Source organism: Engraulis encrasicolus, chromosome 17 (genome assembly GCF_034702125.1).
Source record: "Engraulis encrasicolus isolate BLACKSEA-1 chromosome 17, IST_EnEncr_1.0, whole genome shotgun sequence".
Classification (NCBI taxonomy): Eukaryota; Metazoa; Chordata; class Actinopteri; order Clupeiformes; family Engraulidae; genus Engraulis; species Engraulis encrasicolus.
In genome coordinates, this window is record NC_085873.1 from 46,600,131 (window position 1) to 46,615,289 (window position 15,159).

At 38.6% G+C, this 15,159-nt stretch overlaps 1 long non-coding RNA gene across 2 annotated transcripts; it reads left to right on the forward strand.

The window, feature by feature from the left end:
• Window positions 1–11,100: 11,100 nt before the first annotated feature.
• Window positions 11,101–14,821, forward strand: LOC134467529 (uncharacterized). 2 transcript variants are annotated; one of them, XR_010038610.1, is made up of 4 exons: window positions 11,101–11,161; window positions 11,294–11,364; window positions 14,495–14,535; window positions 14,655–14,821. It is a non-coding gene; the product is annotated as an uncharacterized LOC134467529 (long non-coding RNA). The 2 variants fall into 2 exon arrangements; XR_010038609.1 differs by having other exon boundaries at window positions 11,138–11,364.
• The last annotated feature ends 338 nt before the right edge of the window (window positions 14,822–15,159 follow it).

Genomic DNA, 15,159 nt, shown 5'->3' on the forward strand with positions numbered 1-15,159 from the left:
TTAATTAATTCTCTTCATTTTGTGTGGCTATTTACAGAACATAGCCTACATTTTCAGGGAGGGCATCAAAACTGTGCATGAATGTGCATGAACACATCTTTAATTATGTGCTTAACAAAAAAAATGAAAGTATATAAAAAATCAAAACAATTAATAAAAAAAAATATTAAGAAGTGCCAAACAGTGACGTCAACGCAGAAAAAACTGATGGTGCCACATGTTTCAGAAATCTCATTTTCCTGTCTATTTTCAAGTAAAAACACCCAGTCAGTCAAGTCAATCTTAATTGATACAAGCAACACAAGCAAGATTTCCTTGATCTGACAATGGGTCACTTGGTCCAACATAGCTGGTTATCTAGGTGGAACAGAGGTATAAAAAGTAAAAGTAAAAGTGAAAAACCCTGCCACAGATTCCCTCCAACACAGGTTTGAGCTCTCCAAGGAATTGGCTGTGACTCAACATCAGATCAAGAAAATGTCTGTAAAATGCTTGCATTGGAAAGTGTTAAAACTAGGTTAGGTCTTATAAATTTAGTTCTACAATTCTAGTAAGTTTTTGGAGGACTTAACCATTCAATTAAGATTGACATGACTGACTGGGCATTTTTACTTGAAAATAGACCAAAAAAATAAGCTTATTGAAATCTGTGGGGCCTGTTGACGTCAGGTGGATAGACAGCTGATACTGCTGTTGGACAACAGCTAGAATTATGTTTTTGGTGAGCACATAATTCTACGTGTTCATGCACAGTTTTGATGCCCTCCATGAAAATACACAATGAAAATCCATGAAAATAAAGAGAATGCATATAAACGAGAAGGTGAGTCCACACTTTTTGGCCTGTACTGTATGTCCCTGACACAAGATGCTTCCGGTCCCCACATCCCCATCACTCCCATCCATCCACCTATTTATTATAAAGATGTATTTTAAACACAAACAATATTGCACAGCTAAGAACAGCAGTGGCATAAATAGATAGCACAAATAATACATAGGCTATCAGGCCTAGTCCTACAGTAAAAACAGCAATCCGTTTTTCAAATGTTTTTTTCTTGTTTCCTTGTCATATTAGCCTACTAGGAAATTAATCACAGCAATAGAAACGACCAGAACCACTTCAACATTTCCTCTGTTTTCATCCATCAAAAAAAAAAAAAAAATGTTGCGCTACCAGGCCGCGCTTTTAATTTGAAGCTGTATGTTGGTTGTTTACTCGAGAGGGATTGACTAAATAGAAAAAATAGAATGGTCAGTCATTGCATTATTATGAATGAGCTTTCAATAACAATATGGCTTATTTCATGTTGTGATTTTGATTATCTCGATATATTGATATTAGGCTACATTGAAATTGGTTTGGGAAGTCTACTTGTAATTTTTAAACCTCTAATTTAGGCTATGCATATTTTTGGCGGTAAAATTGGCACCAGTGAGAAGGGACTTCAAATTAAGCACGCATTGCACATGCACCCAGTTGCGCAGCACAACCTACAGAGCCAAGTGAACGTTTCGATCGAACAATGTAAGTAGCCAATGTATCTATAATATCTGTGAATGACAGTACACTTTATCACGAAAGTGACTTAATCATTTTTGGTAGGTCTAACGATGATATCAGTTTGTAATAATTGTATCTAGGATTTGTGTAAGACCCAAAAAAAAAGAAGAAAAAAAAAATCAATCAATGTCATGTTCAAGTCATTGACTAGTCTAACATTGCAACCGTATGTCACCTCGTTCAGTTGTTATATTATGTTATGTTATGTTATGTTATGTTATGTTATGTTATGTTATGTTATGTTATGTTATGTTATGTTTGGGCTGGATTCTCAAATATTGTGTGAGTTTGTTACTCAACCTGAAGTAACAGGCAGCAAATGCATGCCTTGCGCCACAGCAGGCCCAATTGAGCTCCTCAAATTACACACAAGTTAGCCTTAGGTCTAAGAACTATTTGCCAATACACCTTTTTTGAACATTGGCACAGTCTGGCCTGAACGGTCCGTGTAACGCTTTGCTGTGTTTTGATCCATTTTCCGAATTCATATGAAAAAGATGAAAAATGGGTTCAAAACTTTAATTTTCAATTGTCCAGACAACTGACTGTTTTTTTCAGTTCATTGAGTCGGTGGTTTTTGAAAGAGTAGCCTAAATAGGTGAATTTGAAACCAAAGACAATGTGTTGATATTAGAATTTTCAATTTCTGCGTCGTGGTTGGTCTGCACCATGCCCAAGACGGCTTGGGATGTCTTGGCTCGCGCCAAAAGTGTTTCGCAGGCCTATGAGATAGGCTGGGCCTACAAATGAAATGGATGGCAAATCAGTTTGAGATGTACCCTACAGATTTGACAGAACGACTGGGCCAACTGTAGGCCAACCCGCAAACTTCCCAATACAGTACAATCCTATTAAGCTTGGGGCATGATTTAATATTGCCAGACTCATAGGTTATGTTTTACGTCATTCGCACTATCAATCAGCTTAAACGGTGATGCTGGGTGCATATGCTACATAGGCCTATAGGATATTCTATTTGGGCACAAACAGCCTACATTTTGTTAAACGACCACTAGAGTAGGCCTAGCACTGGCTATTTAATAGTTAAAGTGAAAATGTAGGCCAGACGTCGCGGTTACTCTTGCGCACAGCGCTTCGTCAATAAAGGATATGATGTTGGTAATTTAAATGCATGCCTGGAGAAGGCACGCAATTCGGCGAACACATCTAGAGCCAAGACACCCCCCTCCCCCTGAGCGCATGGTTCAGTCCAACCACGACGCAGAAAATGAGAATTGGAACATAAACTTATTTTTTTACTATGGTTTCAAGTTCGCCTATTTGGTCTTTCAAAAGCTACCGACAAATTACAATGAAATGATGAAAAACAACATCAATTATCTGTTTTCTGAGTTGTCTGGAAAATTGAAAATTGAAAATTTGAACCCATTTTTCATCTTTTTCATGTAAATTCGGAAAATGGATCAAAGCACTGCAAAGCGTTACTCGGACCGAAGCTGCCCACGTTTTGCAACACAGCTCAAAGATATAGCCTACTCCCAAATATTTCCTAAAACACAGCAGCTGGCAGTGTCATAAAGCCATGATTGATAAACTAATCTTATGTGTGAATTTTGACTGTAGGCCTATTGTTTGAAATTTGATTTCTGATTTAAAAGGGTAGACTCCAAACAAGCATCATCACAGTTAGGCCTATACTATAGCTACCACAATCAGAGCAAACAAAATCAGAACCCCCTAATTTGCTGTATTTATTTATTGATTTAATGATTGACTGATTTATTTAGCCTATGCTATAAGCTTACACCAGGGGTGGGGAACCTATGTCTGGAGGGCCGTTCGCGGCCCCTGAGGCCATTTTATCCGGCCCCCGATATTTTTATGTTATTCAGCTTCACATGAAATATGACATGTTTTGTAAAGGAATCTTAGAAAATGCATTTGCAATACAATTAAGTTATATCCAGGGAACCTAGAGAAGGTGGTGTCAATATAGGCCTAAAGTGAAGGGCAAAATCCTGGTTTGTGTTCCTAGTACGGCCCTTGGATGACTTTTATGGCCCTCGGATGAATTTGAATTGGTCCTTCCAATGAAAAAGGTTCCCCACCCTACTCAGACACCCCTCGGGTGTCAGCACCAGGCATTCAGTCTTTGTAAACCATTCTACAACAGTGCGGCAGCCATGTGAATGAGATGACTTGTGTAAACCCTGCCAAGTAATGCTGATTGAAAAGTCTTTTGTAATTTTGAGTAACCCAAATTATTGTCTGTTTAGATCATGTCGACATTGAAAAGCTGCCATGCATGTCCAGCACATATTGCTGTGGGCTGCAAGGCATGCCCCCAATGTGGGGCTAAACAGAAAATGAAGGCGGCCTTAGAGAAAGCCAAGGTCTATTATGATGAGCGGTGGGCGGAGAAGATAAAAAAAAACCGCAACACAGCCAAAATTATGAATGCAGCAAATTTGATGGTAAGTGAACTGATTCTATTCACCTGTAATGCATTTTTTAATGTAGGCGTAATATATAGTTATATGATTGTACTTTTGGGCTGTGTTTTAGGATATTTAAATCATCTTACATCCATGTCTACAGGGCACTCACATCATTTGTAAAAGAAGAATGAAAAATCTGCACACTGTTGCTGCTCACCGATTTATTGAACACAAGGTTTGGACCTCAGGTGGTCTTTATCAGGTGTATAGCTGTGTGTCAACCTGTAAGTGACCGTCCTTATGGATAAGGAAGGGGATAGCAAACTATGGTGTTCCCAAAAACACACATAATGCCAAGAAAGTGAGTGCATAATTAAAAAAAGGAAGACAAGAGAATTACAAAATGAAAGCATGATGAATAGCAAATAGCTTTGCGCACATCTGAGCATCCGGCATAGCTGAGCACAGCAGTAATATAAGATGCGGTGACATCTGCTGACCTGCAGCGGCACGCTTTCTCTCTTCAGGACACAATATGCACTTTCATTGTGAAGGTGGAGAGGTCCCCTAGAGGGGGTGTCGTGCTCAAAAGTGACTGCCTGCCAGAAAACCACTGACCTCCCCTGTAACTCTGGACTACAGAGGGTTAGCTATACCAAATTCACTTTGGTTGCAAGAATGTGACTGCCCCCTGTGCAAAGGGCAATGCTCACCAAAATGTCTGGGGTGATAGTGGGCGGTGCCAGGCATATGTACAATGAATTTGATGCAGCTGACCCTCTGTAGTCCAGAGTTACAAGGGGGCAGTCCATGAAGTCAGCCGTTTTCTGACAGGCATTCGCTTTTGAGTACAACAGGGGCAACCATGATCGCCCACTTTTACAACCAGAGACATACTTGATCCATTTTCTTAATACTATGTCCCCATATGGAGTAGATGAGGAGTTTGACATCAACATTTTTTTATAACTTGGGTTGGTGTAGGCCTATGGCTCTACATGACATCTGGGTTGACTATGGCGCTACGTCTGGTATTCATCATGCTATTAGAAACTTGTAATCTTATAAATATTCATTTGGTAACTCTGGAAGTTATGGTAGGCCTATTGGTGGCGTGTATATATTTATTCACTGTTGGTTTTATTCTAGTCTTTCATTTTGTAATTCTCTTGTCTTCCTTTTTGTAATTATGCACTTTCTTGGCATTATGTGTCTTTTTGGGAACACCATAGTTTGCTATCCCCTTCCTTATCCATAAGGACGGTCACTTACAGGTTGACACACAGCTATACACCTGATAAAGACCACCTGAGGTCCAAACCTTGTGTTCAATAAATCGGTGAGCAGCAACAGTGTGCAGATTTTTCCTTCTTTTACGCACGTTTGTTTGATCCAGCACCAGTTTTACTGGATGTGTGTGCATCACTTGTACTACTTTTGCTCTCAAATAATTTCCCTGCACTGAAAAGAGTTACAATAAGAGTTACATAATGATGTCTCTCTTTTTTTGCAGTTGCACAAGCTTAAGGCACTGGGGTTTCACCCCATGCTTCTGATTGGAAAGAAGAAGCCAGGCCGTGGTAATAGGTACAGTGCGGATGTGGTCTGCCCCACGGAGGTCAGCAGCGAGAAGGAGGAGCAGGCCATGGCCTCAATTAAGGGCCTGTATGCTGCCCTCCTCAGAGGTAATCAAGTCAAGTCAGCTTTTACTGTCACTTTCTTCATATGCACAAGTCATACAAGGAAAATGAAATTATGTTTCATCTCTATACCATGTTACCAGGTAATAGTGATGGACTGGTAACAACAAGTGGTCAATATTAAATACAGTACAAATTAACATGTAACATTCAACATTTAACACTGAAAATGGAAACAGAAGATACGATAAATATAAAAAAGAATGTAGACATTACAATAATAGAATAATAGCAGTGACAGTAGCAATAGTAAGAGTACAATAACAATAGTTGTGTAAGTAGTAGATTGGGGTAGTAGCATTGTAGGCAGCTTGTTGTATTGTCTTGTGTTCCAGGACTGAGTGCAGGTGAGGTGCAGTCACATGGTACAGTACCGTGTGTGAGTGTGTGAGTGTGTGAGAGAAAATAAATCAATTTTGCATATACTGAACAGTTGCTCTTTTTACAAAGGCCTTTATATTTCCTGTCATGGCAGGATTGGACATTATATCTGACAGTTTACCATCTTTATTTTCTTCAGTAGTCTCTATACATAAAAACTGTGTTAGAGAAAGTATGTTTGCAAACAGTGGCCCAACAAAAATGTCTCCATTCTCTGATTTCAATGCCACCAGGCCAGATATTACAATTATTAATGAGAATAATAGTCAAGTTTTTATCCTGGAAGTTGGATGCTGTTTTGACCCATGTCTAGAGGAGGCTTTCTTAACGAAACTGGTAAAACGTGGGCCGTGGGGGGGTGTCACGCAGCGTAAATGCAAAACTGAGTACAGCAAGACATTGGTGCATTGAGAAACTATAGGCCCACATTTTAGCCATTTATATTTTGAGAAATGACATTTAAGCTTTTACCATTGACATGTATAGTAGTACATTGTCATTACAGTAATATTTCAGAAATGCAGTACAGTGAATCATTTCTCTTTACAACACACTTTCATTCGTTCCTCATGCAGGGGTCTATGCAATGAAAAAATAAATAAATAGGAGCACATATAAGAATTTAGGAGCACTATGAAATTGTTGACGCATAGACATAAAGGATCTAAGAGAGTAGGCTATGCCTTTTCCCCCACACACATAGGTGTACACATTCTACATGGGGTGCTGGTCACAGGGCCAGGTTTTCAAAATTCCTCCCAGTAAAAGGGCTGAACAACATATTACACATTTATGTCTATATTCACATTCATTTCTATATGCAGCCCAATGTCTCCCCTGCAATGTCAATGAAGGCCTGTCGCCTAACTCATTGTCTGTAAAACAAAGCCTGGGGAGTTTCAGTAAACTCATCCCAACTGTCCCTTCTCTGAAGGTTTTTTATTGCTCCCAAACCCAAGTTAACTACAACAACTTGACAAGGCTTTTGATCCCTCTGTCTTTCAAGCACTCATCGTTTTCTCTATAGGATGTATTTACTCCAGGAGGGAAATGCAAAGGAAATCGTTTTTAAAATCGTTTAAAAATAAACGGAAATCGTTTAAAAAGTTAAATAAATAAATAAATAAATAAATACAACTTTTTTTTTTTTTTTTTTTTACATTTTAGGAAACTATGGCGGCCAAATTTAAATTATGGCGGTGCGCCATAGTTTCCACAATGTATGGGAAACACTGTGTCTTGCAGGGAGGGGAGGCCTTGATCCTCCCAGCTGTGTTCACTATACGCTGCAGGGCTTTCCTATTGTAGTCAGTGCACCTCCCACCCCACACAGTGATACAGCTGGTGATGATGCTTTCAATGGTTCCTCTGTAGAGGGAGGTCATGTATTGTAATTTGTTACAATGAGACTTTTCACTGATTCTTGAGAAAGCGGCTAAAACATGTCTCTGCAATAAACTGACAATTCTGTTGAAACTACATTTTCATGAACAAAATCAATCCAGATAAAGACACAGGGGTCTGAAATGTACAGTCGTTTGAAATATTTAAGTGTAATTTTATTACTTTTCATGGCTATAAACCTGCCCACACCCTGTAAAAGCAGCTGTCCCAAGGACAGACATTATCATTTCAATTGACTTCAAATGTAAAAATCACTGATATTATTGAATAATATCACCATGATGATGTGAAAGTCCATATTTAAGTGGTTCTGCAGATATGCACATAGTGCGTGTAAAGCCATATTTACTACTATTTTCTGATTGTGTGTCCAGCATATTAGTCACCACCGTTTAAAAAGACAATAAAATCAGGTATGCGCAAGGTCATTGTCATTACTTAGCTAGGGGTCGACCGATACAGGATTTTTAATGGCCGATGCGATACCGATATTTTTTCCATCCCCCTTACCGATACCCGATTTCCGATACGCTGATGCCGATATTGTTAAAAAGTGTTAAAAATGACAAAAATCAGTACTGTATAATTTTTTTTAAATATCCTATCCCATCACCTTTTCATCACACCATGACATGAATAACAGGAAAATAACTGTAATGTACAAAGCACACTGCAACTAGTTTTTCCCCCTGTTCAAAATGGTTTGGTCCGCCAAACGGCGGACACCCCTCTATTTTACACAGATTGGAACATTCACTTGTTGCTGAATGAGGAAGTGGCAGCATGCCGGTCCCCTGGTCAGTTAAATGTTACAGAAATGTTTTACACAGTATTTCTAACCAAAAAAAACTTCTATGAATTGAAATAGCCAGTTTGCAAGTGATGTTTGTTACTCATTGGAGATCGCTAAACAGATGGAAGTTGATAAATGAATGACGCTACGAAATGCGTCTTTTGAAACGCGGTGGAAATGTACACTGAAACATGCTGGAAGGCACTCGTTACAACGCTAGGTTTACCCTCTTTGGAAGAGCTGGTTGGTTAAATGCTACAGAAATGGTTTACAATATTTTAATTTAGCCAGTTTGCAAGTGGTGTTTGCTACCTATTAGATGTCGCTAAAACATATTGAAGTTGATAAATGAATGACGGTATGAAATGCGAGTTTTGAAATTAGACACTGAAACATATGCCGGTACACAGTTACAACGGTAGGTAAAAGATGGCAAACGGTGGTGATTATTGACTGGACAAAGAACCAGGGAATTAAAATCAGTACAGAAAATGGATGGAGCTGAAACATTCTCCCTTTAGGCCTATTACATGCACATGCCATGTCATCCAGTGTCCACATTAAAATATTATGCGTCTGAAAGTCTAAACCTTTGTAGCAGCCTGTTTAAGGCTGCTTACTTTACTCAATGAGAGGGGGAGGGGTGAGGAAGCAGCGTGCATTGCGGGTCTGCCAGCAACACAGAGCTGCCCGTCTAGTCAAAATCTCGGGGTGGGCGTATCGGCCAAAACCGCCTGCGTATCGGCCGATACCGATACACTTAATAAACGCAAATATCGGCCCTATCGGTCGACCCTTACTTAGGACTCCTTTTCAAACGTTTAGATCTACTGAGTACTTCACCACCACTGAAGCTCCTGCAAGTTTACTCATTTCTCCTCAAGTTGATAATTTGTTTGGACACTGGTACTGTCCCAACCATAAACTGTCAACACCGTCGGGGGTTTTAATAGTATTATTGTTACATTAATGTTAATTATATATAGGCCTACTTTTTCAGAAGCGTCATGAAGCCCCTAAGAAACAGAGCGAAAACGAAGAGTAATGTGAGCAAAAATGCTCAATATGTAAAAGAGTGTTTTTTTGGCTCACACCGTCAGATGTCACCACCGTCAGATTTTGTTCCACTCATCATCTTGTTCCATATTTTACTAAATTGTGCTGGTTAATGAAACATTACCAGACATGTTAGTAATAATTGTGACCCAAACTTATACTCCAGCCTCTACTGAGGTGCATTTGGAGGGTTTTTTGTCACAAAACCTGACGGTGGTGACATCTGATGTAGTTCACAAAAAATCATGTGTTTTATATGTTTTTGACAAGTTTTAAGAATATGCTTCCAATAAGTATCTACAATTATGTTGAATTGTAAAAGTAATTCACTTAAATACAGTAAACTTATTTTTTTACTTCTAATTCTGTCTGACGCTGGTGACAAAACCAAGAATTTTTTATGAAACCATTTTATGGTTTTTTATGAAAAAAGTAAAACATGGGGAGCTTGGCCAATGCATTCACTGCACGTTCATCTATGATAATACACCTCTATATTTTGGATTTGAACAACTTAAAACCTGTTTATGCCACATTTTCAATAATCTTGGCCTAGAGTATCTAGCAAATGAAGAAAAAACACATGCACAAACATACTGTGCACACAAAAAAATAAAGTGTTTATGCTAGATGTCATTGACTTGAGAGGGCTATTTATTTTGCTAAATGTAGGTAATAATTAGGTCACTTTCACCACCCTCAGATTACTGTCACCACCGTCAGTTCTTACGTTACCACCGTAAGAAGGAGTTTTGGACAGTTTAAATGAATGTGCTTACAAAATTTTCCTTTGTAGTTGTTGAATTATCAAAGTAATAGCAAATTTTAGCCTACACGAATATTTGTGAAATTAAAAAAAAATGTTTGATCTATTTAGCCATTAAGTAAGCATTGTCTGACAGCAGATATTTTTAAATTAGAACACATGAAGCAGTATTAAAATAGAATGAAAGTGAATTTTCAACATTTAAAGGTGTATGTGTGAACCAAAAAAACACACAATCACTTAAAAACTCCAGATACATATGCAACCAAATCAATACACTTTTTATTGCTTTTAATTGTGTCTGACGATGTTGACAAAAAACAAGGTATGATCGGAGAAAAGCCTGATTTCTGAAAAAAATGGAAAATGGGGAGATTGGCCTTGTGCATTTCTGAAAAGCCAAGACCTTTGTCTACGAGGACATAGCATATTATCTTGTAATTCACTTCGTTTTTTTCTTTCAAGATTACAACCTGTTTTAGCCACTTTCTCAAGAATCAGTGTTTTATCAACAACCAGTAATTGCAGTTTGGTAAATAATTCTGCATTTTTATTATCAGATTTCTGAGTGCTCTGAGACCCATGGTACATACTAAAAGACTATAGAATGTCTCAGAAATTATGCTGGGATGAAAGTTGTTATTATTAACAGTGTGCATATCATATACTATTTATGTGCTTTTTTTTCAGAACAACATAAAGATGCAGCAGAGGAGCCGGGGGACGGACAGCTAGAGGAAGAGGAGGGGGTGCATGTGCAGGAAGAGTTAGAGGAAGGGGAGGGGGTGCATGGGCAGGAAGAGTTAGAGGAAGGGGAGGGGGTGCATGGGCAGGAAGAGTTAGAGGAAGGGGAGGGGGTGCATGTGCAGGAAGAGTTAGAGGAAGGGGAGGGGGTGCATGGGCAGGAAGAGTTAGAGGAAGGGGAGGGGGTGCATGGGCAGGAAGAGTTAGAGGAAGGGGAGGGGGTGCATGGGCAGGAAGAGTTAGAGGAAGGGGAGGGGGTGCATGGGCAGGAAGAGTTAGAGGAAGGGGAGGGGGTGGAAGGGGAGGGATCAGAGGCTGGGGAGGGGCCACTCCAAAAAAAAAAGAAATCTGGAGGTACGTTGCATTCACTGAAAGGGCCGAATGATTGGCAGTAAATTGAGTTGATATGTTGATAAGTTGTGTTTTTATACTATTACTTTATGAAATTACTTTGCATTCCATGACAGTATGCAATTTTATTAATAGGTTGCAAGCTATGTTGCAATTTGGAGGAGCCCTTCCCAATCAAAAGAAAGGGGCTCAAAAAAAAGATTAAGGTATGTCTAATCAAGGAATGGATACAATGGATTGTCAGTACAGTACCACTAAATTGTTTCCATCTGTAGTGTGGTTCTTCTAACAAAAAGATACCAATTACAATGGTGGTCATAAGTAATTGATCTTGTGCTGATGTAGTTGGTTTTCTAGACTAGAAGTCGGTCACGTGCAGTGGTGAAAGTAGTTTTCATGCCCCGCCCCCTGCAGTTGAAAATAGGCAATAGTGAACCATGTTAGGGGGACTGACATGGTTTGTGGTTGCATGTAAACGTTGGTAAGATGAATTTCACCAAAAGAAGCATGCATTGTCGACACACTGTGACTTCTGAAGCAGATCATGATCCCGTAAAGGGTTTCATATAGGGACGTACTCACTGCTGTGGGTACATTTTGACACTTAAATGGCTGTATTTGAGTGAACAATATATTTAAACAGGTATAAGTTGTATGCTGGCTACTTTTCATTGTGTCAAAGTCTGAAATGTCTTTAATGTTGTCCCATGAAAAAGAAGTACTTAAAAATCTGCAGATGTAAGAGGTGTGCTCATACCAGATGACTTGTGACTTCAGTCACAAATGACTTGACTTGAGACTTGACTTGCCAGTGTTAGGAATGACTTGTGACTTGACTCAACTTGTACGCTATTGACTCGAGACTTGACTTGACTTGACAGTTTTAGCTTGCAATGACTTGCAATATCATTCCAAGTCTGAATATATATATTCTTTTTGCATTTGTGTATGAAAAAAATGCATGAAAGAAAGAAAAACTAAACAATTTTCCCTTAAACAATACTGGTAGGCATACTTGGGAATCCCATTTTAGGCAGACCTAAACAGACCTAAGGACTGTTCTATTCATTCTAGGAGCATTATGACAAGCCCCTTTAGGCAGACCGGAAGTCATGTTAGGTGCCCATTAGAAACCTATGGGCAAGCATAAGCATATCTCTATACTATAAGAATCTCTGGTTTTATTGTAGTAACCATGGTCTCTCTAAGTGATCTGAACTATCCATAGTATCACCAAAGATTCTTTTAGTTCTAACATTCAGAATGGACCGTCTCTGGTATCACTATGGCTTCCATTATGACATCCATGTCTTTTGTTAACCATGAAAACCGTGGTTCCTGATTATCAGTGGATCATGGTTATTCATGGTTTTCATGTTTTTTTTTACAGCATGGTTTGTGTCTATGGTAAAAAAAAAAAAAAAAAAAAAAAACATTGTTAAAGGGACACTGTGTGAGATTTTTAGTTGTTTATTTCCAGAATTCATGCTGCCCATTCACTAATGTTACCTTTTTCATGAATACTTACCACCACCATAAAATTCTAAGTATTTGTTATGACTGAAAAAATTGCACTTTTCTAACATGAAAAGGGGGATCTTCTCCATGGTCCGCCATTTTTAATTTCCAGAAATAGCCATTTTTAGCTGCAAAAATGACTGTACTTGGACCATACTAGAAAATATTAGTTTATTACTTCAGAAACTTTCATGAAGAGATCAAATTTGGCAATAGGCAGCCCATTTTCAATTAGCAGCATAGTTGCAGTACCCTTTTTGACCATTTCCTGCACAGTGTCCCTTTAATAGTGGGTTGCATGATCACCCAAAAAAACATGAAAACTTGTTTGCAGCCGTGGTGTAATGGTTAGGGGGTTGTTGAGCTGAAGATCACAGAGTTGCAGGTTCGAATTCCACCCTTAGGCCCCTACCCCTCCATGCATGACTGAAGTTCCCTTGAGCAAGGCACCTAAATTCACATTGCTCCAAGAACTGTCCTCAATATGTGCGTTGGATAAAAGAAGCAGCAACTGTGTGTAATTTAATGAATAATTATAAACTGTGGTTAGTTTTCTGAGTAAAACCATGGTTCATTTTAAAGTTAAACCTAGTCAAACCAAAAACTATGCTGAACCATACTCAAAAAAAACATGAAATCATGGTATACCATGATCGATTTTCGTGAGGGACATGACTAGCAAAGGGGGACATACAAAACAGGCAATACATTTATCACTAAAAGTAATTGTCAATATTGGACATAGAATACAAGGTGACTTGTGAAGGACTTGGAAAAAATAAGACTTGGACTTGGATTTGACTTGGCTTTGGCACGACTTGGACTTGAACTTGAACTTGACTTGATCAAAAGTGTTGAAACTTGTGACTTGACTTGGACTTGATTGGAAGAACTTGAGACTTACTTGCAAATTAGTGACTTGGTCCCATCACTGGCTGATACCATGTGTATATTAATTCAATGCACTTAAGCAACATCCGTATTTATTTCCTTCCAGTGTTGGAGTAACTTTTCACCAAGATCTTGTATTGATGATGGTAGAGACTGAAGGATGTGTAAGAACTTCTTCAGCATGTGTAAAAGATTCTCACTTAACCCCTTACTGTCATCGCAATGTCGTTATGATGTAGTTGAGTATTTTCAGGAAATAGTGAATAGGCCCGCCGGCGACCTGGTCTGCATTATGAGGCTACATAGAGGTCTGGACAATCCGTGACTGAAAACATTGTCTCAAGCTTCCCGAACCATGCTTTCAAAATTTGAGTCTAATTCCTTTTGACCTTGTGAAATATGAATAACCCTGTGCCCATCAGAATAGAAATAAAAATTCAACTATCATTCACTATATCTGGTAGTCAGTGGCGATGTGGTAGTAATGTATAACCGACCACCCTTTTTTGATTTTCACATTTGCAGTGAATTTTACATTCTTTTTAAAGTGGGTTATAAGTACATTTGATGATGTTTTATTTTGTACCACAGACTTGCATTACTATGGTTAATTTGGCTATACTGTTAAACGGGGCAATGCAAACACATAGATGAAAAGTATATGCACATTCATGAATAATGCTTGGAAATACTGTAAATATGTTAAAATCCAAAAAAGGGTGGTCTGTTCCTTTAACCTCCCCTAACATTGAATGTTGTTGTGTACATCCTCCTTATTAAGTTGCTGTGGATAGGTGTAAGCTAATAAATGTAACATCAAGAAACTTTAAAAATTAGCTGCTTGTCTCACGTGTGAGTCTATTGTGATGTGATGTCTGACATGTTCACGTTATGATCTCATATCTGTTTGTCATTTATGTTTGTCAGGGGGTGGATCACGTCCGAGTATATTGGAAGCCATGTGAATGGTGAGAAGTTTCCCACATTTAATTTAAGTATTATTACAGAGGATATAACATTATAATGCCATGCTTTTCCACATGCTGCTACACTTATTCTTAATTTATTATTCTTCATTTCCTTGCAGTGGCCAGACGTGGCCTGCAACTTGGGAGCCGGTGGGGCATCTCTAGCCACAAGTTCGAATTTTTTTTGTCGCGGACTTTTCTGTCATTGTGTTTTGCCATTTGTTAAACTGTTTTGCCATTTGTTAAACGGTTAAATTTGTTTTTTAATTATTAAAACGTATTTTATCTCAAATACTGACTTGTACTCATTTTCAAGTGGTGGATCCTATGCATATATAGATTTTTTTTGGTCATTTAAGTTTTTTTTTTTTAAATTGCTCTTATAGCAACAACACAAATACATACTTAAACAACATTCAATAACAACAACAAAAATTCCAAACATTGCAGCAACAGAACATGACAGCACTCATCAATTACCTATTCAAAGACAGTTTTGGAATCCCCTCTGGCATCAATGAATAGTCTCTTAAAAGGCAAAATTGTGCAGACTCTGGTAGAGGTTGGCTTAGCCAGTCCTCACTTTTTTTCAAAACCGCCTTCCAAAAGGGGGAATCACATAAT